General features: G+C 39.7%; 1 protein-coding gene across 10 annotated transcripts in view; it reads right to left on the minus strand.

Moving 5' to 3' along the window:
- LOC127568515 (dihydropyrimidine dehydrogenase [NADP(+)]-like) overlaps positions 1–25,646 on the minus strand; it is a 581,379-nt gene that overhangs the window by 449,753 nt on the left and 105,980 nt on the right. The window lies entirely within an intron of this gene.

Below are 25,646 nucleotides of genomic sequence, written 5' to 3' on the forward strand. Positions count from 1 at the left end.
AAAGAGACAGAACATTTAACAGACATATTCTAAACCAGAACACAAATAACAACGAAGCATTATTAGGTTACAGCAAGGAATACAGAGATTTCAGAATAATTTGGACATCATTCAGATTCATTGCACACAGTCGCGCCACCCACTCTTTCTCCTCCTCTTCTTATACAACCTTCTGGACAACACTGGATGAATTGTTACAGTTACTTATATATTGTTGGATCAATAATTCCTATGAATCGCACATAACAATCATGATAATCTCCTTAGCACTTTATCCGTGGTGAAAAATCTTATTCGCTTTACACTGACCCGAACATAAACTTTCAGTTGTTAAAGAAACTATTTAGGAAAGCATATTTGGCTTTTTTTTTTCCTTATTATGGATAAGAGGTCAAAGCAGCTAATGATTTTTGTTTACATTCAACAGGAATATAAGCTGGAATCACTGCTGGCCCGAAACCTGTTGTCAGTGGTGAGTCATTCATGTCTGCTGTTGACATATAGAAAGCATTTGTATTTATGTTTTCAGCAACCATCAAAGTTTTTTTTTCCTGTTAAGTGAAGTTCAGATCCAAAATGTTGAGGCCCTGCAATGGTGACAGAGTTTTGTGCTGTGTAATGCCTTCCTATACCACAACAAGCCCTGCCCAAAATGGATGAGGAAATGTTGACCACCCATGTTGCCAGTTGTCAAAGTTGTCAATGACTTTGAGTGTACTTCTGAATCATTCAGATGTCTTCACTTGAATGTAGAGCCTGCTGAGGCTGAACAGGACAAGGGGTATCCTGTGTGATTTACTGAAGAATGGATGAGAGCAGGAGTACAGGAAATAATCACATTAAACATGTAAAATTGTTTGGTTTTTATTAATTATGATTTTAAAAAATAATTTAAACATTTTAAAACACTGTAATTATTTAAAACCAAAGCAAACACAATTAATTAAATATGTATGTTATCTTGTCCTTCTCTTTCTCCATTGCAAAAGTGGTTGTGGAAATCAGTGAGATTGGACTTCAAGTAGAATCCAACATCCAAGCCAGGAAGCCATTGGAGAAGCCCAGCTATCAAGCTCAGCACTTTTGTGCTGAGCGAGTTAATCCGAATCGACCTGCTAGCAATTTCCACCATGATCCAGACTAGCAGTTTTAGTTAGGTACACAAAGGGAGTAAGCATGGCAGATTGTGAAACTGAACAGGATACTCTATGGGAAACTTTGAATGTTCTTGGAATTAGGGAAGAAGGGAAATAGATTGTGGAAAAATGCAAAGTTCACAATAGAGATGAAAAATTCTGGTAGGCATGCTCATCTGCACTGAGCTTTACTAAGAGGAGAATAACCACAATAAGAGGAAGACAATGAAATTCTACAATTTGCAATTGGTACTATGTTGACATTATTCTATGAGTTTGTGATTTAGGATTTAGTTTTATAATGTCCATTTACTTAAAGTATCAAGTTTCACTTGTGTTTTCAATTGAGTGTGGCTTGTTTACTACTGAGACCGATGTAGGGTGGCAGAGGGGAGGAGCTGGATGTTAAAACAAGGGCCTTCCAGTGACTGGAGTCATCCAAGGACTGGTGGCCATGATTGTTTGGGATAAATCATCGAGGCCTGAGCATGACACTGCTGGAGTTCCTAAAGTAACCATGCCCAGGAGCAATCATTTTTAGTTACTTTATTCTTCCAATACAAAGCCACCAATGGAGTTGAGACAAGGAAATGGCTTGGGAGAGAATCACTCCTTATCTGACAACATTGTGGGACCACCATCTACAAGTGCTTCAGCAGCAGTCCTTAAGGAATCCAGAGATCAACTTTACCAAGATTTTTCATATCCCTGGACAAATAAAACAGAACAGTTTTTATTGCAGTCAAGATAGAAAGCTACAACACGTAAGCAGATAATTAATTAGCCATGAAAATTAACTTGTATGAGAGCTGCCTTGTGAATGAGCTGTAGATGGGGAATGCATCAAAGTCTGGGCATGATTCCAGGTATTGGAGCAGGGGAGTCACTTTAATGCAGGGTCAAGAAATTTTACATTAAGTTTAACAGGACTGTGAAACAGAACCCAGTTAGATGGGCCAATTCTAAAGTAATGCACAGTTAAGGGGTAAAGTCCTTATATTCATGAAAAGGCTGTTCTAGATACCAGTTGGGTATATTGATCTAAGAACAAACCAAGGGAAAACCACAATCGGGGCAGTGTGAGAGAAAAGCTAGATGACAAAATATTAAAAGCATTAATAAAGTGACTTTAATTACAGATCAGAATTTGTCTGTTGTGCAGCAAAGATAATTAAAACTGTGAGACCCTAGAGAGGGTATAAGAAATATTTAATGGAGTCTTTAGGATGAAGGGCTTCCATAATGTGGATAGATTGGAGAGGCTGAGATTAGAAGTTGGTAGAGATGTTCAAAACCTTGAAGTGTTTTGACAGAGTGGAGAAAAAAAGAAACTCCTTTTTGTTCGTAAACCAACTACATGAATTTAAAGGATCCAGGGCTTGTGCAGTGAGCATGATCTGAGGATAACCTGAAATTCACCGCTGAATGCATAAGAACATATAGAACCAGGAGCACGGAACACAGTCCCTCAAGGTGGCTCCACCATTCAATAAGATCAAGGCTGTGATGATCTTTGGCCTCAACTCCACTTCCCTGTCTAATCCCCATAGTTCTCGTTTCCCATGCAGTCCAAAAACTAGCAACCTCAGCCTTGACAATACTTAATGACACAGCATCCACAGCCCTCTGGGGTAAAGCGTGGTAGACACAGAATCAGTCGTCACCTTCAAAAGGGAAATGGACAGATACTTGAAGGAAAGAAAAATTGCAGTACGATGAAGAATGAATTGGGGAATAGGATGGATTAAATGGTTCTTCCTGGGATGTTAAGTCTGACTTTAATAATCTATTTGGACATGCAACCAAAGTTTATCATCCACAATATTCACTGTCCAAATTCAATATTTTTTGAACACAGATTCCCTCCCCCATTCCCTCACCTTCTACTATTTCAGAAAAAAATCCTTCTGAAGCATTTGGTATACTCCCTTGTACTATGGTTAATGTGTCTTCTATCAAAGCTGTCCATCAACTTCATCTTATATTTCAGCAATACAATTGCTAGCTCCCCAACAGAAAAAAAATCTTATAGATTTCTTTTCCTTGTAAAGAATAATCTCCCACAGCTTTGTTTTGTCCTACCATTATTTCAGGTTTTATCTCCCTTGCACTCACATTCTTCAGAAAATGCATTAAAACCAAAGCCAGTCTGCCTGCTCCAGTGGAAGTTGCACTCAAAACTTCCAGTTAAACATACCAAACAGCAATGTATTTAGAAATATTGGGGATTTGTGTTTAAAAGCAATAAATAATTAGGATTTGTTAGAATCTGCTGCCTGATGTACAGGTGGGAACAGATAAAATAGGAAGCTGCAAAGGGAAATCAGATAAAAAAATCTTTAAGGAGAAAATGATTGTGTGAATATTGGAAAGGTGCCTGCCAGTCTGACTAACTAGATCTGAAAAGAGCTGGAGTCAATTTGATGGATGAATGGCCTTTTTCAATGCTGTACCTTTTTATGATTTTATTAGAAGTAGTAATTGTGTAATGTCTTGATAAGAAACAATATAATGAAAGCAAGGTAACTAAACATAGTCTGCATGGATTTTAGAAAAGCTTTTGATCAGGGCTCACATGGCAGGCCGGTCAAAACTAAAAACTCATGGGATTCAAGGGAAAATGGCAAATTGAATTCAAAACTGGAAAATCGAAGGATAACAGTTGATGAGTGTGTTTGAAGGCTTTTACCTGCAGGGTCCACATGACAGTACTTGGATCCTTGTTTTTAGTCATATGAATTAATGACTTAGACTTAACATTAAATAGGTTTGTAGGTGATACAAAAATTGACCATGTGTTTGACTGTGAAGAGGATAACTTCAGATTGTAGGAAGATATGGATGGTTTGATTAGTTGGACATAAAAAAGGCAAACAGAATCCAATCAATTTGGGAAATGCAGCAAGGAAAGAGAATATGTAATAAATAGAAGCATACTGAGAGGTGTGGAGGAACAAAGGAACCTCAGGGTGTATGTGCAGATCTTTAAAGATAACAAGACAGATTGAAAAGGCATTTGGAATGTTTTGTTTCATTAGTCAAGGAATAGAGTGTTAAAGCAGGGAGTTTTTTGTCAGAACTGTAACTTCTTCTCTTCTTAGGCAGTCCCTGAAAATTAAGGATGACCTGTTTAACTCCAATTCTAAGGGTTCTGAGGTGGCCGATGAGGCTAATGTGAGATGCACAACCTCTGCTACAGGTGGGGCAGGAACTACCTGAAGAAGCAGGTGACAGGGTTGTTTGAAAGATCAACACTCCTTCCACAGCTTTTGCTCCTGTTGAAAAGACTTGAGGTATTTAGTGCCATCCCAAATGTTCCTTCTCCATTTTGAGTGCTCATAGGACAAGGTTTCCCATGAATCAATGAGAATGCAACAGAAGGTTGTGAGAATATCTTTGAATCCTTACCTCTGTCTTCCTGGAAATCTCTTGCTGTGACAGAGCTTGGAACAGCTGCTTTAGAATTTGGGTGTCAGGCATGCAGATGATGTGGCCCACCTAATGGAGATGATCGTGTGAAGATGATCAGTGCCTCAATGCTGGGAATGCAGGTGTGGGACAGGACGTTGACACTGATTTGCTTACCATGACAGTGGATTTCAAGGATTTTGCAGAGAAAGGATTGACACCAACTCCCCAGTGCTTCGAGGTGCCTGCTGGAGGTAGCCCACATGTCTGAAACATATCGCAGGGTAGGGATTGCTGCCACCTGGTAGACCAAGTGTTTGCCGGATTTGAGGTCTTCATCTTTTAATGTAATTTTTCTCAGAAGATCAAAAACTTTGCAAATGCATTGTGGGCATTGGGAGATTCCATCATTGACGTGTGGCTTCATTACAACTTGAAAGTGGTATTGGTATTGGTTTATTATTGTCACGTACCGAGGTACAGTGAAAAACTTGTCTTGCATACCAATTGTACAGGTCAATTCATTACACAGTGCACTTACATTGAGTTAGTACAGAGTCCATTGATGTAGCACAGGTAAAAACAATAACAGTACAGAGTAAAGTGTCACAGCTACAGAGGAAGTGTAGTGCAATAAGGTGCAAGATCACAACAAGGTAGATCGTGAGGTCATAGTCCATCTCATTGTATAAGGGAACCATTCAATAGTCTTATCACAGTGGGGTAGAAGTTGTCCTTAAGTCTGGTGGTACATGTCCTCAGGCACCTGTATCTTCTACCCGATGGAAGAGGAGAGAAGAGAGAATGACCCGGGTGGGTGGGGTCTTTGCTTCACCAAGACAGCAAGAGGTAAAGACAGAGTCCAAGGAGGGGAGGCTGGTGTCCGTGACGCGCTGGGTTGTGTCCACAACTCTCTGCAGTTTCTTGCGGTCCTGGGTAGAGCAGTTGCCATACCAAGCCGTGATGCTCCAGATAGGATGCTTTCTATGGTGCGTCAGTAAAAGTTGTTGAGAGTCAAAGGGGACAAAACCGAGTTTCATTTAGCCTCCTGAGGAAGTAGAGGGTGCTGCTGAGCTTTCTTGGCCGTGCCATCTACGTGATTTGACCAGAACAGGCTGTTGGTGATGTTCACTACATTCCCAGGAACTTGGCATATTTCAAAAAATATTAATGTATTCTATGCACGTTTTGAACAAAGGGGAAGTGGATTGTCACCATCCACCCTAACAGCCACCAACGCAGCCGAACCTGTGATCACAGTGGAGGACGTAAGATCAGTCTTCCGGAGAGTGAACACGAGGAAAGCACCTGGCCCAGATGTGTCCCGGGCCGAGTGCTCAGATCTTGTGCTGATCGCTGGCAGAAGTTTTTGTGGACATATTCACCTCTTCCGGCTTCATCTCAGGTTCTCTCCTGTTTTAAGAAGACCACTATCATCCCGGTACCAAAGAAAGCAAGGTAACATGCCTCAATGACTACCGACCAGTGGCTCTGACATCCACCATCATGAAGTGCTTTGAGAGGTTGGTCATGGCACGCATCACTCCAGCCTAGCAAACAACGTGGGACCCATTGCAATTCGCCTATTGGCAAAACAGGTCTACAGCGGGTGCTATCTCCCTGGCCCTAAACTCAGCCCTGGAGCATCTAGACAGTAAAGACACATATGTTAGACTATTGTTTATTGACTACAGCTCTGCCTTCAATAAATAATTCCAAGCAAGCTTGTCACCAAATTCCGAGACCTAGGACTCAACACCTCCCTCTGTAAACTGGATCCTTGGACTTTCTAACAAACAGACTGCAATCAGTGAGGATAGGCAGCAATACCTCCGACACGATTATTCTCAACGCTGGTGCCCCACAAGGCTGCATCCTCAGCCTCTACTCTACTCCCTATACACTCACGACTGTGTGGCCAATTCTGCTCTAACTCCCTCTACAAGTTTGCAGATGATACCACCGTTGTAGGCCGTATCTCAAACAGCGATGAGTCGGAGTACAGGAAGGAGATAGAGAGCTTAGTGGAATGGTGTCATGACAACAACCTTTCTCTCAATGTCAACAAAAACAAAAGAGCTGGTCATTGACTTCAGGAAAGGGGGTGGTGTACATATACCCGTCTACATCAATGGTGCTGAGGTCGAGAGGGTTGAGAGCTTCAAGCTCCTGGGAGTGAACATCACCAACAGCCTGTTCTGATCAAATCATGTAGATGCCATAGCCAAGAAAGCTCACCAGCACCTCTACTTTCTCAGGAGGCTAAAGAAATTTAGTTGTCACCCTTTGACTCTCACCAACTTTTACAGATGCACCATAGAAAGCATCCTATCTGGATGTATCACGGCTTGGTACGGCAACTGCTCTGCCCTGGACGCAAGAACTGCAGAGAGTTGTGGACACAGCCCAGCACACATCATGGACACCAGCCTCCCCTCCTTGGACTCTGTCTTACCTCTCATTGTCTTGGTGTAGCAGCCAGCATAATCAAAGACCCCACTCACCCTGGACATCTCTCTTCTCTCCTCTTCCATCGGTAAGAAGATACAGGTGCCTGAGGGCACGTAACACCAGACTTAAGGACAGCTTCTACCCCACTGTGATAAGACTATTGAATGGTCCCCTTATACGATGAGATGGACTATGACCTCACATCACTTGTTGTGAACCTTGCACCTTATCGCACTGCACTTTCTCTGTACTGTTACTGTTTTTACCTGTACTACATCAATGCACTTTGTACTAACTCAATGTATCTGCACTGTGTAATGAATTGACCTGTACGATCGGTTTTGTAAGACAAGCTTTTCACTTTACCTCGGTACAAGTGGCAATAATAAACCAATACAAAAATTATTTGCATTTTCCACAGTCTCTTAAGTAAAGCTTTATGGTGTTATAAAGCAAGGGCAGGGTGATAGAGGTACTTTAATCTAAGTCCATCATCCCATATGCTTCAGTAAATAAGTCACTGATGGGTTCGGTATTGTAAAGTTTACATAAGATAAGCACTGTCTGCATGCCTTCTGCACACCCCCACCACCCCTCATCCATTCTCCAGGTCACAGGTTCTTTGTCAAATGTCAACTTCAAGTGGTTGTAAATTGTTTTTTGTCCCTTGTGAAATGATGGGATCCACAGCACTTGTTTGACTGCATCGTGCACAGACTTGGGCGTGGAATTTCAGAAAAGGTGTAACTGTACTGGAGAGCGCACATAGGAGATTTATGAGGCTGTTGCCAGGATTTGAAAATTGTAGCTATGAGTAGAGATTAGATAAATTGGGGATGTTTTCTTTGAACAAAATATAGGGGGAATTCCCTGGGGTTCGTAATTATGATTGGCCTTGATAAAATAATAACGGTACTTCCTTTTTCAGGGAGGTCAAACACCTTGTACCATAGATTTAAAATAATTGGGTGAAAGGATCTGATGGGGGATGAGGGAAGAAATTATTCAGCCAGTGGATTGTAGGGGTGTGGAACTCAATGATATGAAAGGTGATGGAGGCAAAAACTTCATCATATTTAAATGGAGCTCCTGGCTCTACACTGTGACCTCCTGGGCTATAGACTGGGCACTAGAGATGGGATTAGGCTAGGTAGGTCATTTTACTTGCATGGCATGATGGACCTGAATGGCTTTGTACTGTGTTGTAATTTTCTATAATTGGAAAAAGATAGCCTCAAATCAGAAAATAGTGGGTAGGACTTCAATGAAGTGCTTTTGGAGCATATGAAAATGCAAGCTGAGGTTCCATAGCAAAATACAGAAAGACAAACAGGCTGTGGCAGGCAAATAAATGGCACACAAAATTCAATGTAACAAGTGTGAGGTAGCTAATTTTGGAAGGAGGCTATTTATTTCACAGGAAGCCAAAAGCTAAGTGAGATAGAGGAGTGAAGCTTTTTGGGAATACAGATCAATAGACTGTTGAATATTGAAACGTGTTGATTCAGGCAGAATTACTCCATTTCTGATCTCTTGCACATGCCCCCCTCCCCCCACCCCTGGGACATTGGGCTTTATAAGCAGAAATATAGAAAGTAAAAAAATCTCTAAATATATCTAAGGCAAAATCTCTGAAATCTCCACCAGTTTAGACCATGAGTATTATGTCCAGATTTCAGCACAACACTTTCAGAAGTGTGGGAAATCTTTAGAAAGTGTGCAGTAAAGGTTTAGAGAAGCTGCAACAAAGATTTACTATAATGGTTCCAGACATGAGGGATTTCAAATTATGTGGGTGGAATGGAGAAGCTGGGGTTGTTTTCCATGTAGCAGAACAGGTGAAAGCTCTTAAAAAGAACCAGCATGAGCTTGATGGACTAAGTTGTCCCATCTCTCAGAACTATTCATTAGCCACCTGGGTCTCAAGTTCTAGATTTCTCAGCCTAAGACTCTCCAGCACTTTCCTCTGTATATTTAAACTTCTCCTTAGAAATACATGTGTGTCCAAGCTACTTAATGATAATCTTAATACCTTCTTCTTTGGACTGCAAGGCACATTTGGATTTTGCTTTCCCAACTTTAAAGGTGTTTTATAAATTCAGTTATTGTTAACTGTAAAAATGATCAGAACACTTATGTGGAATTATTTCTTTCAGCTACTTTCCGATGACATGTTTACCTTTCATGGACAGTTTAAAAGAAGCACTCATGGGGTTGATGACAATTTTGTACACAAGGTACAAGTTTTGTGACTGCAGAATTCCCACATCATTTCGCATATACAAAATTACAGAAGTCACACCATGACATTGTAGTGTAAACTCAGCAGCTATGGATGTTACATAATCAGAAAGCACAATGTGGAAAACAAAGATGAAAAACACGGAAGCATTATGTTTGGCATATGTTTGCACTTTTCTCTACCCTTCTTACTTTAGATTTTATGACAAACACCATTTTCATACCTATAATACATGACACAGAAAAGAGCTGTTGGACTCAACAGGTCTCAGTCTGTGCCAGTGTTTATGCTTCTTTATTCCAGAATTTACTAGTTTCCTCATACCTTGCTTAACCTAACTCTGTCCTCCCTTCATATTGGGATTATCCACTTGTCCACCTTTTCTTTAAATGCTCCCTGTTACTTGCAACAAACGCTCCAGGTGGTGGCAAGTTCAGCATTCTCACCATTTTATGGTAAAGATGTTTTTCCTGAAAATTTCATTGGTTTATCAGCAATTATCTGATACTTACAGTCCTTGATTTTAGATCTCCAGCCCACCACCCCTCAGCAGTGATGTGGAATTATTTTCACCACATCTATCTTTTTGAACCTCTCCGTAAGTTTAAAAAAGGCTTTGAAATCACCTTGCAGCTTTCCCTTTTCAGTCATTTTTGATACTTATATGCCCTCAGTTCTGGCATTATTCTTGCAAATATTTATTGCGTTTCACCAAGTGGTTCTATTTCATTTCTATAATATGTATTAGCCTTACAGAATAGTTCCAATTACAAAGCTTTTCAATATATCCTAACTAGTTTTTATGCACAGAATGCTTTTAATAAAAAGCACAAGTTAGCACAAAGAGCAGAGGATGATAATTATTTTAGCTGCTGGATATATCTTATGTCTCTCTGTTCCTCAATAAAACATGGAGCATTACGTTATCAGGGACAAAAACTGTAGCAGAAGTCTACATAGCTTCTTAAAACAAAAATAATATCAGAGTAAATACAAACAATGTTTCTTTCTCCACTGATGCTTTCTCACTTGCTGAATATTTCTGGCACTTTCTGTTTTTATTTCAGACTTCCAGCATCTGCAGTTTTTTGATTTTCAAATACCAGCAATTTTTTTAACGTAACTAATTTGCAGTGTGCTTTTTTCATTTGGACTATTTCTTATAAATTCAGCGTCTGTGCTGGTCTGAACCATAAAATAGCACACAGATAATGTAAAGTGGTCTCAGCTCTTTAAGTATTCTTGGAAATATCACCAGATCATTCTGGAATTGAATAACAATTGATGACACTCATAAATATTTTGAAAATCAGAGAATTTATCTTAGTTTTAAAATAGCAAAGAATCAGAAACTTATGCCATAGAAAGAAGCCATTCAGCCCAACATGTCCATGTTGAATTTCTGTACACCCCCACCCAAACACCCACTGCCTTCACCACCACTGTTAGTTTCAAAACAAGTAACAAAACCTCAAGATGTTCCCCAAGTTCTGACTTGTAATTTCTAGACTTATCTCTTTTATTACCTTCGAGTGAAAATCATCAGGCCTGCAGATTTATCAAACCTAATCCCTTATTTTCTTTAGGACCAATGTTAAAACTTGTGTTGAATTCAATAATTTTATCACCTTGATTTTTTTTGAATTTCCCTCCAAACTGGAATGTTATCATCGTCAACCATGAATACAGAAATAGAATGCTTCTTTAAAGAATCTGTCAATACCATTAATCTATTATGGTATTATCTATTTCTTTTTCCTCCAATGATCATGATAAATCACACAACTTATGTTACAAGGTGATGTTTCATTCAGGGTTTCAATACATTTGTTCTCATTCTCATTGTCTCACCAGAAAAATAGGGTTGGGGAATTTAAAAAAAATATTTTCTTCTCTGTTTTAGTCTGTCTCGTTTATCTCTTTCCTCTCCCCCTATCTGTATTTCCCAATTTTGATTTTGATTTCTATGCAAGATTAAAGTTTAAGTTAAATCTCTTTCTTAAATGCTTCCAAGTTTGGGACTTTGGCAAGTCTAGAAATTCCGTTGCCTGGAGCATGGCCCTCTGATGCAAGAGTTGATAGGAAATGCAAAAATGATCCTGTTCCATGACTAGTAGTTCTGTGATGCATCATAGACAACGTGAAGTGATACCTGTGCCTCCAAGTGTGAGTCACTCCTGACGCAGAGCTGCTGAATGCACAGCAATATCAATCATCATTCAAACCACAAATGATGCCACTGCAGAAAAAACTAGAGCACAGATGCAGATAGAAGAAAGCCTAGACTATATGAGTTTTGAAGGGAGATCTGTGAGTCCCTCTCAGGCAACTTACCACTGAAATTAGCCACAGAATCCTCACTGGTGGGGCCTGATATCCCTGCATTCAAAGTAAGGTCACTTTCTTTGATGGGAGGTTTGTATGGTATTTGTGGAGGAGTGTTAGGTGGAGGGAGCTAACTGAATGAATGTCTCCACGAGTGCAATACCTCTATTGCTACAACGATCCATTATTAATTGGAGACAAAGGTTCCTGCTCTCCAACCCATTGCTCTAATTCAGACAATCTCTACTTCCCTATTGAGAGGAGAACCTTTGAGAACTCTTGGAAGAGTGGGCACTTATGTTACCTAAGTTTGCATTTCTTGCACATTTTTTTCAAATGTTGCACTATTTCAATGCAAAAACTGTGCTGAAAGTCCAATACTTCTAACATCTATGCACATGACTGCTTGGCACATCATGCGCATAAGCAAAATTGTTTCTTCCCCACAATTAACTGTTGTGTGTCCCCTGTGAAGTGTCATTTACGGCACATTTCTACATGCAGTTTAATTTCTAGGCCAGTGAACATCAAAGAGAATAATTCAATCTGATTGTTGAAGAACCACAAGTCTCCTTTCACTGGGCATCATGCTGGGAAAAAAAGTAGAGGAACTCTCTACTGACAATACCTAGGGCAGCACTTGAGGTAAACTTTCTTTTTAATTCTTCATTTTTTGAGGATATGGATGTCACCGGCAAGGTCAGCATTTATTACCCATTCCTAATTGCCCTTGGGAAAATGTTGACCCAATCTTCTGGTGAAGGTACTTCCACAGTGCTGATGGGGAGTTCCAGGATTTAGCCTGGCAGTGATGAAGGAACAGCAGTGCAGGTCAGGATGATGTGCAACTTTAGGTGTTGCTGCTCCCATGTACCTGCTGTCCTTGTCTATCCTGGAGCTAGAAGTCACAGGTCTGGGAGATAACCAATGTGAGTAGTATTTTGAATATGGTACATACTGCAGCTACTGTGCACAGATATCGGAGGAAATGTGTAGGGTGGTTTGATCAGATGCCAATCAAGCAGCTGCTTTGTCCTGGATGGCACCCAATTTCTTGACAGTTGTTGGAGCCACTCTCATCCAGGAAATGGAAGGTATTTTATCACAATCTCGACAGGTGTCTTTGAGATGGTGGAAAGGATCCGGGTGGCAGGAGGTGAGTTATCAATTGTAGGATACCCAGTCTCAGCCATGGTATTTATGTGGATAGTGTAATTATATTTCTGATCAACAATGTTAATGGTGGGGATTCGGCAAAGGTAATACTATTAAATATGAAGGGTAGTGGTTAGAGTCTTTCTTGTGGAAGACGGTCATTGTCTGGAAACTTCATGATGCAGATGTTATTTGTAAGTTATCAGGCCACACCTGAACATTGACTGAGTTTCGCCACATGCAGGCATGGGCTGCTTCATTTGCAAGTGGAATTGTACATTGCCACTTCTGACCTTATGATGGAAAGGAGATCACTAATGAAGAAGCTGAAGATCATTGGGTCTAGGACACTTCCAGTGAGGATCCCCTGCATAGATATCTTGAGACTAAGCAGATTGATCTCTGTCAATCATAGCCGCTCTCCTTTGTGTGAGATATGACACTGACTATTGGGGTGTATCCCCTTCATTCCTTCAGCGTTACTAGGACTCCTTGATGCCACAATCATTCAAAAGCTGTTCTGATATGAAGGGCAGTTACTCTTATTTTGCTTCTGGAATTCAGTTCTTTGGTCCAATGTCTGGAGGTGAGCAGTCCTGATGAAATCTAATGAGGTTGGTGAGGCAGAACTATACCTGCTGTTTGATGGGGCTATTGATGACATCTTCCAGCTGTTGACTGATGATAGAGAATATGTTGGTACTGGTATTGGTTTATTATTGCCACTTGTACCAAGGTACAGTGAAAAATTTGTCTTGCATACTGTTTGTACAGATCAATTCATTACACAGTGCATTGAGGTTCTACAGAGTGCATTGAGGTAGTACAGGGTAAAACAATAACAGAATACAGAGTAAAGTGTCACAGCTACAGGGAAGTGCAGTGCAGGTAGACAATAAGGTGCAAGGTCATAACAAGGTAGATTGTGAGCTCAAGAGTCATTCTCATTGTATAAGGGAACCATTCAATAGTCTTATCACAGTGGGATAGAAGCTGTCCTTGAGCCTGGTGGTATGTGCCCTCAGGCTCCTGTATCTTCTGCCTGATGGGAGAGGGGAGAAGAGACAATGACCCGGTTGGGTAGGGTCTTTGATTATGTTGGCTGCTTCACCAAGGCAACGAGAGGTAAAGACAGAATCCATGGAGGGGAGGCTGGTTCCTGTGATGTGCTGGGCTGTGTCCACAACTCTCTGCAGTTTCTTGCAGTCCCGGGCAGAGCAGTTTTCATACAAAGCCGTGATGCATCCAGATCGGATGATTTTTATGGTGCATTGATAAAAGTTGGTGAGTGTCAAAGGGGACATGGCAAATTTCTTTAGCCTCCTGAGGAAGTAGAGGCGCTGGTGAGCTTTCTTGGTCATGGTATCTACGTGGTTGGACCAGGACAGGCTATTAGTGATGTTCACTCCTAGGAACTTGCAGCTCTCAACCCTCTCAACCTCAGCACCATTGATATAGGCAGGTGCATCTACACTGCCCCCTTTCCTGAAGTCAATGACCAGGTCTTTTGTTTTTATGACATTGAGGGAAAGGATGTTGCCATGACACCATGTCACTAAGCTCTCTATCTCCTTCCTGTACTCCGACTCATCATTATTTGAGATACTGCCCACTACGGTGATATCATCTGCAAACTTGTAGAGGGAGTTAGAGCAGAATCTGGCCACACAATCATGAGTAAACAGAGAGCAGAATAGAGGGCTGAGGACGCAGCCTTGTGGGGCACCAGTGTTGAGAATAATCGTGCTGGAGGTGTTGCTGCCTATCCTCACTGATTGCCATCTGTTGGTCAGAAAGTCAAGGACCCAGTTGCAGAGGGAGGTGTTGAGTCCTAGGTCTTGAAGTTTGGTGATGAGTTTGCTTGGAATTAAGGCGAAGCTGTAGTCAATGAACAATAGTCTAATGTAGGTGTCTTTACTGTCCAGATGCTCCAGAGATGAGTGTAGGGCCAAGGTGAGATGGCAGCCACTGTAGACCTGTTTCAGTAGTAGGCGAATTGCAGTGGGTCAAGGTTGTCTGGGAGGCTGGAGTTGATGCGTGCCATGACCAATCTCTCGAAGCACTTCATGATGGTCGATGTCAGCGCCACCGGTCTGTAGTCATTAAGGCATGTTACCTTGTTTTTCTTCAGTACTGGGATGATAGTGGTCTTCTTAAAGCAGGTGGGAACCTCAAATTGAAGCAGGGAGAAGTTAATTGTGTCTGTAAATATTTTTGTTAGCTGATCAGCACAATATCTGAGGACACAGCCAAGGACACCATCTGGGCCAGATGCTTTCCTCGGGTTCACTCTCCAGAATACTGATCTTATGTCCTCAACGGTGACCACGGGATATTGATAAGGTAATAATTACCCAGAATCAACATGTAGTGCTTTATTGTGAACAGGATTTACATGGGCAATTTACCACATTGTTGGGTGGATGCCAGCAGTGCAACTGTTCGATTACAGCTCAGCTGGAGGCACAACTGGTGGTTGAAGGTCAGACGGAACTCTATGAGCCACAGGGCCTGTTTTGTTGTTGTATGGCTCTTTGACACCATGATTAAGTGTTCAGAAGTACAGCCAGAATACTGTCTGGTGCCATTGCCTTTTGCTATAACCAATGCATTCTATCGTCGCTGAATTGAAAATTTGGGTCAGGATGATCAAGAGCTTTGAAATAGTCAGATTGTTACTTTCTTTCATTGGGAATGTATCTCTCCCTTCCCCCATTAACCTGCCACCCACCTTGTAAATTCTGTCCTGACAAGACAACTTACCATTTAATTGTGTGGAGAACCAAGAATGTGAACTTGTATCTGAATGATACTGTGCTGCATTTTCTTACAGTTTATCTGGGTGTTTCACACTTATTTTTGGTCCTTTTTCATAAAAGATAAGAAAAAATTGTCTCAGATCAATAGATAGCATAGCCTCCAGCCATAAGACTTCAAAGCTCTGTCTGGAAACCAATTAAACACTGCTAAAAGATGAAATGGTGCATTTCACTCAGTTTAAGCCACTGGGATGATTTTGGGACAACAGTTCTGTCTGAAAAATATGCAGTTCCTTAAAGCTCATAGCAAAGACTTGGAAAAAGCAAATAAGGAACAATTGCCTTTGATCTGGATAGCCCTTCAATTGCTTTAAAATAAAGAATGCAGAGTGGATTATTTATTATTCTTTAATTCATTGCACTTCGATGCTTCGAGTCAGCCTGAATTTCTGTATATCAGCATTTGTCAATCCAAAACTTGATCTAACATGAAGCACTGCTCTTAATTAGTACTTGACGATTGTGTGGGGTGTTTCGATAAAGGAAGCAATAATGTGTAAAAGTAAAGGGGTTGCTACTACTTATCCATACATTAGGTTGTGGTGTATGTCTTTGAGAAGCTGTATGTAATCTGAATTGTGTGTGTAAGCACAATATGGTTTGGCTACGTGTTCATATTTATGTGTGTGTGTGTGTGTGTGTGTGTGTGTGTGTCTGTGTGTGTGTGTTTGTGTGTGATTGCCCTGTGGTTGGCATTTATGCACGTGTGTGCATGCCTCCATATACTGTGTATGCCATGTGTGCCTGCCAAAGTTATAAGGCAGTGTTTGCAGCATTTGCTACTTTTAAAAGAGCGCCTGATTACAACAGCAGTTCCAATATGCACAAAGTAATTGTGCATTTGTAGATAAATAAAATTAACTTTGAAATGGTTTATTCAGTTTCATTACTGAGTCATGAATACCTTGGAAAAATATTACCATTAAATTCCTCAATTTCTTTAATACACATTGCAATTCAGATTTTCAGCTCAATCCATCTTCCTAAATTAACTCCTTCCAGTCTTTACTGTAAAATCTTCTCAACATCGTAAAGGCAATCAAAAATATTAATTTCCTTTAATTTAGCTTGAGGTACAATGTTTAATCACTTCTAGCCACCATTTTGGTGTCTGGATATCAGGAAAATTTTCAACCCTTAAAAAAGTTGTGTTCGGATTGAGTGGGAGCTTAAAGAGACAACAATCTGTCTGAAACCTATTTTGGTTCATTTTCCTGATTTAAGAGTGATGTGATAAGACAGGCAACTAATTCATGAACAGGAGGCAGTTGACTTATTTAAATGTTTTAATGAAGGTTTGCAATTTGACTTTGATAGTGACTTTTAAGCACAAGAAGCCAAGATTCCTGGAGCCTCAGAAAACTTAGAAGACAAGAAGAATCAACCAGAATCCTGCAAGACCAAGAAGAGGTGACAACTCTAAACTAAGTCTTAGGGAATGGGATTGAGCAGGTGGAAGGGGTAACAGTGGAAAAGGTGATGAAGATAATTTAAGTAACTTTGGCATTGGGCAGCAAAAGTTCAAAGACAGGCCTGAAGTAACTATTCTCAGTCAGAGAAAGGCTAGTTTCATTCAACTGAGTCACACTAGAAATGGCTTCCTGAATAAATCAGCCTTACAGCAATGTGAAGTTCTCACTGTGTTGCTAGTGAGGGTTCAAGGAAGACATCCCCACACAGTAAAAAGTGAGATTCTGACCCTAGAGTTTCCTCAGTCTCAGGGAGCATATGTGGTAGAATGAAGGCAAAAGCAGGGAAGGTTTGTATCCTTCTTAACTATTGATGGGGAAGGGGCTATACAGTAGTTAATACTATGCAGTAGTTAAAGGGGAACATTGGATAAACATAAATAGAGATTTTTCTAAGTGGGATAATATCAAATGTTAGTTAGAGATACAGGGGAGGGAGAAGCTAGTGTTATTTTCCAATCCTCTGTGGTTACAAACCTGGTGTCGAATGACGGGCAGACAGCCATCATTAGACCATAATTTAAGAAAGGAGAAATGGAGTAGACTAAGCAACTATGAGCTAGTCAGCCACACATCACTGGTGGGAAAATTAGCAGAAGTATGAAGGACAGTATTAATTATCATTTAGAAAGTCGCATTAGTCAGAATCAGTTGGCTGAGATTTGTTAAAGGTCATGTCTGACAAACATGATTGCATTTTTGGAGGCCACATTGAGGCCAATGAGGATAGAGCCTTTCTTCTAGTCTACGTGGATTTTAGCTCGATCCCACATAGCAAACTGATCGATCAACTGAAAGCCCGTGGGATTGAAAGAAAGATAGCAAGATGGATCTAAAGTTGACTCAGTGGCAGGAAGCAAAAGGTTATGTTCAACACATATTTTTGTAACTGTGAGGCTGTTTTGAATGATGTTCAGCTGCTGAATACCTTGGTATATGTGTACATATACAATGGTTTAGGCATGTATGTCGGGGCATGATTAAGAGATTTGCTGACAATACAAAATATAATTGCCCTTGTAATTCAGAGCGAAATGGAAAATGTTTGGCTGTCCAAAGATGTCCATGGACCAGGCAGGTGGGCAGAAAAGTAACGCATGCAGTTCAATGCGGGGAAATAAGAGGGAATACATCTTGAAGGACATTGTGAGGAGACGATGGATTGGCAACAAGCAGGAAACATCCTATAAATGGTAGGATACTCAAAAGAACAGAAGGAGAATGGAATTCAAGTCCACAAACATCCAAAGGTAACAAGAAAGATGGACATGGTGATTTAGAGGTTATGCAGTTTTGATGAATGGTCAGTGAACTGGAATGTCAACTCCCTATCCTTCCTTACATGCTGCCTGAGCTGCTGAGTATTAGTAATACCTTAACTTCACATTCCCAGCATTACCAGTATTTTCTGTTTGCATTAGTAATTGGGCCTTAGCCAGAACACTGTGGACAATTCTAGTCACCACACAAGAACAAAGTAATTGTACTAGAAAGGATTCAGAGAAGATTAACAAGCGTTTTCTTTTTTAATTCATTTTCGGGATGAGGTTGTCATTGATAAGGCCAGCATTTCTTTCCCATTGCTAATCGCTCTTGAAAAGATTATGATGAGTTGACGTCTCGAACCATTGTAGTTCAAATGGCTAATAGACCTACACAGCGCTGTTGTGTATGGCAGTATACACACCCAAATTTTAAAATGGAAAATTTTCGCTATAAAAAAATATAGATTATGTTCAGTTTGATTTCATAGAATAGGGGCAACGAAGGAAAGATTTAATTGGTTAGAACATATTATCTTTATATGAAGTTATAAGAGGCATGCATATTGCAAATAAGTAGAACCTATATCCTTTAGCAGAGAGCTCAAAATGCAAGGGAAAAGGTTTAATGTAATTGACAGGTGATAAGAAAGAGGAAGAAGGTGCACAGATCAGGAACACTGCTTGAAGAAGTAACAGAGGCAGAAACCTCCTTGCATCAAAATAGTTCTTGTATGTTCACAAGACCACAGGCCAAGTGGGAGTAGGCTGGATAGTTGTTCCAGAGCCATGGACAGAGTTGGCTGAATTGCCAGCTTTGTGCTGTAAATTTCTGCAATTCTGTGAAAAGCCACTCTGTGAACACACAATGCATTTCCACATGGAGTCATTTATTTTCAAACAGGTGGGGGCAATGACCTTACAATTATGGGAAATATATTTTTGTTTAAGAAGTACAGACAGTATATACAGATAGCTATAATTCTGCAGGGAAAATACTTGATTTTTGTCCCCACACTACATAAATTTTCTATGACTTTCAAAACTGAATTATATTTATTTTGGTAGACAATCAGTCAGTCATGTTTGTTTACAGAAGAGAGCAGTCTAACACAACTACTTCCACAATTTTTCATAGTGAATTGCCAGAGGCACTCTAATGTCTGTTCTGATTTTCACCTCAAAGCAATACCGAGTTCAGCTGCTTCACTTCAGTAAATTGCAGTCACCTAGTTCAGAATCAATGTACACATGTCTCTCATAAATGAAAATCAAAACCTTTGTAATGTCCTTTGGGTTTCAAGCAACCATTACCTCACTGCCAGATGGACTAACACAATCTAATGAGGATGTCTGCATCACCCATTGGGCTTGAAGTACAGACAAGAATCTATTCGGCAGGATCAATATGCCATTCAATTCTGGAATTCAATATCAAAAGGTACAACAGTTTTGCTCGAGTAAAAGCACAATACTTCCACAACTTTGAGGAATATTTTACACTAGTGTAAATATATTTATTAAAATGAATGTTTTTCTATTAAAGCTTTGATCAATTCCTCCTGGCTCATAGACAGTTGACAGTGAAATAAGCTTTGTCCACTTCAGGCACTGTTCATTTCTCTTTCAAAACCACCATTATCACACCTCATCAAAAAAAAAGACACCCTTGACCTCTCTGACTCTCACCTTTATGTCTTCTTTAAAGTTCTTGAAAACACTGGTCCCCTCCCGGGTCTGTGCCTTTCTCCCCTGCCTCTCCATGTTTGTATCTTACCATTCCACGAAGCTCACTGCAAATTCTCATCACACATGACTATGGAGGTCTCAGCACAAATGTGTATTTGTTTTGTTAAATAAACTGGTTCTGATGGTACTTCCTCAATTTCTTTGTATTTAAGTACACATGAAAGAAGTAGAAATGATAATCCGTCATATAAATACATTAAACCATCTACTAATGCAGCTAAGGTGAACAAGAGGGATTAACAGCTCTAAGGGGAGATAGAAAATTGTGCCCTTTGTTATTAATAGAACATAATGGATCACACATATATACAGTTTATTTGATTGACTATACTTAAAGCACTTTTGTATTGCTAATTTAAATTAGCTATAAAAATTCAGAGCATTTTGACCTTGATACTAATGGCATGAATTAAACTGCATGACAGCCAGTTGTTCTATTGGAAATTGCCGGCTGTCAGCCATTTGTGGCTCAGTTCATCTCCAATCTCCGTGCAAGTTTGGTCAAAAGCAGAAGTCTGAGGTGGGCTGGAAGTCAGCCTAACCTCTCGCCATTGAACGCAATGTTTAAGTGCAGACAAGCTGGAAAAAGGGGCAAATGCACTTCACATCTGGCCCCAAGCTATACATTCAGCTGACCATCAGAGACATTTATAAACAGATTAAAAGCCTTTGACAACAGTGAGCTATAAAGACCATCAGGGTATTGCAGATTGGAACCTCAGGCTATGACTTTTGAGGCCCACTCACTTCACATAACTCACTCTGTCTCACAGGTGGAGAGGGTCAGTTCATTTGGTCCCCCACATCTGGAATAGGTCAGTGCAGGCGGACAGTCAGCACAGGTATCAAGTCCAGACAGCGGGCCAGGTTGAGATGATGTAACAGTAGCAACCTCAGGGCATGAAGACCCAGTGAATACTATTGTACTGACAGTAAACATGCTGTTGTATCTGTCGTACATCATCGAGTGTGTGAGGTCCACTCAAAAATAATAGGAATGATAGCTCCAACACATATTGGATATCTTGCACAAGCTCACGATGAATCAGGATTCTGTATTTTCTCCATGCATAGAACATGGAACTGTACAGCACAGGAACAGTCCCTTCAGCCCACCATGTCTGTGCTGACCATAATGCCAATTCAAATTAATCCCATCTTCCTGCACGTGGTCTGTATCAAAGTAAAAGTCATATGCAAAAGTACATGTATGCACAGGCGCAATGAAAAACTTACTTGCAGCAGCATCACAGGCACATAACATAAGCAGCATTCAAAAGAGAAACATAAATTAAACATAAATTATACACAATTTTTACAAGAAAGAATGCAATTAGAACAAACAAACACTAACCATTTTAGCGATCAAAGAATCCCTCTATTCCCTTTTCGTTCATGTGTCTGTCTAAATGCCTCTTAAAGATTTGGTATTATATCTGCTTCTACCACCTCTCTGGCAGCGCATTCCAGCACATACCATTCCCTGCGTATAAAATTTGTCTTGCACATCTACTTTAAACTTTCCCCCTCTAGTATTTGACATTTCCATTTTGGGAAAAAGATTCTGACATTCTCCTCTATCTATGCCTCTCATAATTCGATCAGGTCGCCCCTCAGACTCCAACATACAGAGAAAACAATCCAAGTTTGCCCAACCTCTTCTTATAGCTAATACTCTCCAATCCTGGCAACATCCTGGTGAATCTTCATTGTGCCTTCTCCAAAGCCTCCACATCCTTCCTGTAATGCAGCGACCAGAACTACACACAACACTCCAAATGTGGCCGAACTGAAGTTTTATATAGATGTCACATGACTTCCCAACTTTTATACTCAATGTCCCAACCAATGAAGTCAAGTATGCCATATGCCTTCTTCTCCATCCTATCCACTTGTATTGCTGTTTTCATGCAGCTATGGACTTGCACCCCAAGATCCCTCTGTACATCAATGCTCTTAAGGGTCCTGCCATTTATTGTATACTTTCCTCTTACATATGACCTCCCAAAATGCAACACCTCACATTTGTCTGGATTAAATTCCATCTGCCATTTCTCCACCCAAATTTCCAATTGATCCATATCCTCTTCCTCTCTATCCACAATTCCAGCAATTTTCATAATTTACAACATGGAGAACAAATTGAACAATACAAGGAAAGGAAAAAAATAATGAAACAATGTGGTTTTATATCTGCAGTTATAGAGGAAATCAAGTCAGTCGTTTTAAACACTTTAAACTGCTGTTAATTATCTTTTAGAGATCAAGGAGAAAATTTTGACCTCTTGGAGGGTTTAACATTTTTTGTCTCTTTGATTAAGTTAGTTAGGTATAAAGACAATGAACATTTCTTCTGGCTAATTGAAAAGAGCAGTATCAATCTTTCTAAGTGACAAATGACATGCCAAGTTATTCTCAATTTATAAAATGAAAACTTCGCTTAATATCTAACTATGCTCTGAACACGATTAATGCAAGATTATAGGAATGGTGGAGCACCAATTCAGAAAAAAATTACATCCATATGGCCTACTTTTGACTGAATGACAGATTTCAGTTTGGCTAAAGCCAAGAAGCATCACCTCAAAGGAAGCTGCTGTTGTTAATGATTGTGTCCTTAAAAAGTTACAATTTTACTGTAGCTGCAGATGTCTTTGGTAAGGGCAATATTTATAGCCCATTTTAAATCTTGAATGTCTGGCCATTTCAGAGGGTAGCTAAAAGTTCTGAATAAAGGTCATCAATTTGATTTATTTTCTCTCTCCGTAGATACTAACTGATCTGCTCAGTGTTTTCAACACACTCTGTTTTTGTTTCATATTTGCAGCACCTGAAAATTTTGCTTTTTGTACTTCTGGCTTTCGGCTTACCTTTGTGAGAACAGTAAGCATGCTTCAACAGAAGTACTTCATTGGTGTGAAGTAGTCTGGGATGTCCTGAGACGGTGAAAGGAGTTGTATGAAGGAAAGCCTTCCTTTACTTTTTTTTCTAAGCAATATGAATAACATATGTAAAGCTTAATGTGCAAAATCCACTTGCTTGCAAATATCATTTGGTTATGACATATGCTTGAATTGTTTGCTATTTTGAAATGCTGGGTTATGTTTTGAGTACATATACATAAAGTAAAACAGAAAAAAAAATTAATTAGTTACAAACTACACTTGTAAATTTGCTTCTTCATTTGCCTAACAAGCTTTCATTACAACTTTTGTCTCAGTGGAAATATTAAAGAAAAGTACATTAATTCCAAAAAAGATTCAAGTTCCTGTCTGACAGGTTTGTTTCCAGAATAGTTTCCTCAGATTCAACTACCAAATTATAACAGTCTACACATTTCTGAAATCTTCTTAGTATATTCCATCAAGAATGGAGCATAACTGCTGCAAGTTATTTGTCCAGACCACAGTCATTCTTGGTAACCATGAATGCAAAATTAGATTTTATTTTCTACATCGCGTGACTTGAAAAACCTTTAATCTTATTCTAAGTATGGTATTCTAATGACATCTCCCTCGAAATATGTAGGCATGATATAGGGCACAGAGGAACCTAACAACACAATGCCATGTCACTGTATGTGCTTAAAGAACAAAGAGGAATCTGTATTCCACCTCTTACACATTATTTAGATGCAAATACTGTTAGTTATACTATAGAATTATATAACTATTACAGCACAGAATGAAGTAAATTGGCTCATCAAAATGTACCAACACTTTCCACAGCATTCCAGTTAGTCAAAATTTCCCACTCTTTCCTAACAATACTGCAATTTGTTTATACTTAATTAGTTATCCCTTCTGCTCATCTTTAGGCAGTACCTTAAGTACATGTTTAACACTAATTCAGGCTTTAAAAAATGGTACAAGAGGACAAGACCGTGACAGAGGCCTGGAAACTGATTTGTGTCAGAATCAAATAGGTCACAGGGAGCAATCATGGGACCAGAACAGACAGGACACACGTCCCATCACCCAGCATGCCACTCAATGTTGGGCATCAGGCCTCAATTACATGACACCAGTGAGCTGCTGGCACCAGTTGGCCATCCATGGCAATTTGCCAGCAGAGTAGATTGCGGTAAGCAATGCACATAGTTCAAAAGGTAACTGAGGGTGAGCAACAATTGAATGCCTTTCCACTGATGTTCTAAACAAAGGTTTCAGACATGGGCCCATTCTTTGATTGGCAAGACCAATACGGTGTGACTTACTTTGGGCTGAAAATATGCAATTCTGTGATGCAAACTGTAACATTGGTCACCTACAATAATATTGTGTGCGTATCACTTAAGGATTTTCCCAAGTGATCAATTGCTTTCAACATATATACTGTCATGCTCTTAGCTGGGCTGGAACCAGTTGTCTGTCTGTTGGTAGGGATTCAGACACCATAACTACTTTGAGGAGGGAAGCACTTTGATGGTTTAAGCTACCAGTTATCCTACAATAATTAGAGAATTATACCAATATAATTACTAATCGGTATTTTACCTGTACACTGGGGTGTGGTCATCAAAGCTCGAAGTCACACAATCCTCAATGCAACAATACTTACATTTAAGTGTATCTTAAGGTGCTCAATGGGAGTGTGTTCAGACAATAATTGATATTGGACCAGATAAAGAGTTGTTGGGTGAGGCAGCTAAAAGTTTGGATAAGGACATGGAGGCCATAGAGTAATTCAAAGCAGGAGAGAAGCTGTAATGGTTAGTAAAACAATTCCTAAAATTAGGACCTTGATATTGACTAACTGCATGCAATAAAGTTCAACCAGCATGGAAGTTAAGGATGAATTGAATGGTCTGAGATACTATGCATGAAGGTTTCTTAAGGTTCAGGGTGAAGAGGTATAAATCTTTGATCAATCAAAACTAAATATTTTTACCTTAGTAAATGTAAGCTGGACCTCTGTTTACTGCCATCTGAAAGTTGGTGTTTCTGTGTACTTAAAAGGAAGTAATCTGAAGCAAAGTTGTAAAATTTTACAGTCTAGAAACCAGCCATTTAACTCATCACATGCTCTCGCACCTTATATTCCACCTTTTCCCAAATCATTTCTTTTTCAAATGTTCATTTCATTTCCATTTAAGATAGAATGAATTACTGCTTACAACCATTTGGACAAAAATAATATGAATTCATCTCCCTTTTTCTATTTGGTGAAGAGCTGTAATTTCTGACCTTTTTAATCGACTCTCCAACCTCTGTAAATACTTTTTTGCTATATACCTAACAGAAACTAAAATATTTTGGAAGCATCATGTCAGATTCCTTGTTACTTTCTTTGCTCTAATGAAATGATGGCCAGTTTCCTTGAACTCTCCTTACATGAAAATTTAATCTGTCTGAAATCATTTTAATTTATATCTGTGCAATGATCTTGATGTACATCCCAGAGCAGGCTGCAAAAATGAATTCATTTTTGTTTTCTAACATTAGGTATTTAAAGGGAGGACCTCCTGGCTGCTTTTTGGAGTGCAGTAATATTACAACTGCATCTCTCATTGTAGCACGAAGAAACTTTTTCTATAGCTGCTTGGCAATTTAGGAGTGCACATGGGTGCTCTGAGCTGCTAAATTGTAAATGTAGAATTACAACTGTATATTAACTTTATCTTAATATGC

Source organism: Pristis pectinata, chromosome 3, assembly GCF_009764475.1.
Source record: "Pristis pectinata isolate sPriPec2 chromosome 3, sPriPec2.1.pri, whole genome shotgun sequence".
In the NCBI taxonomy this organism is placed as follows: Eukaryota; Metazoa; Chordata; class Chondrichthyes; order Rhinopristiformes; family Pristidae; genus Pristis; species Pristis pectinata.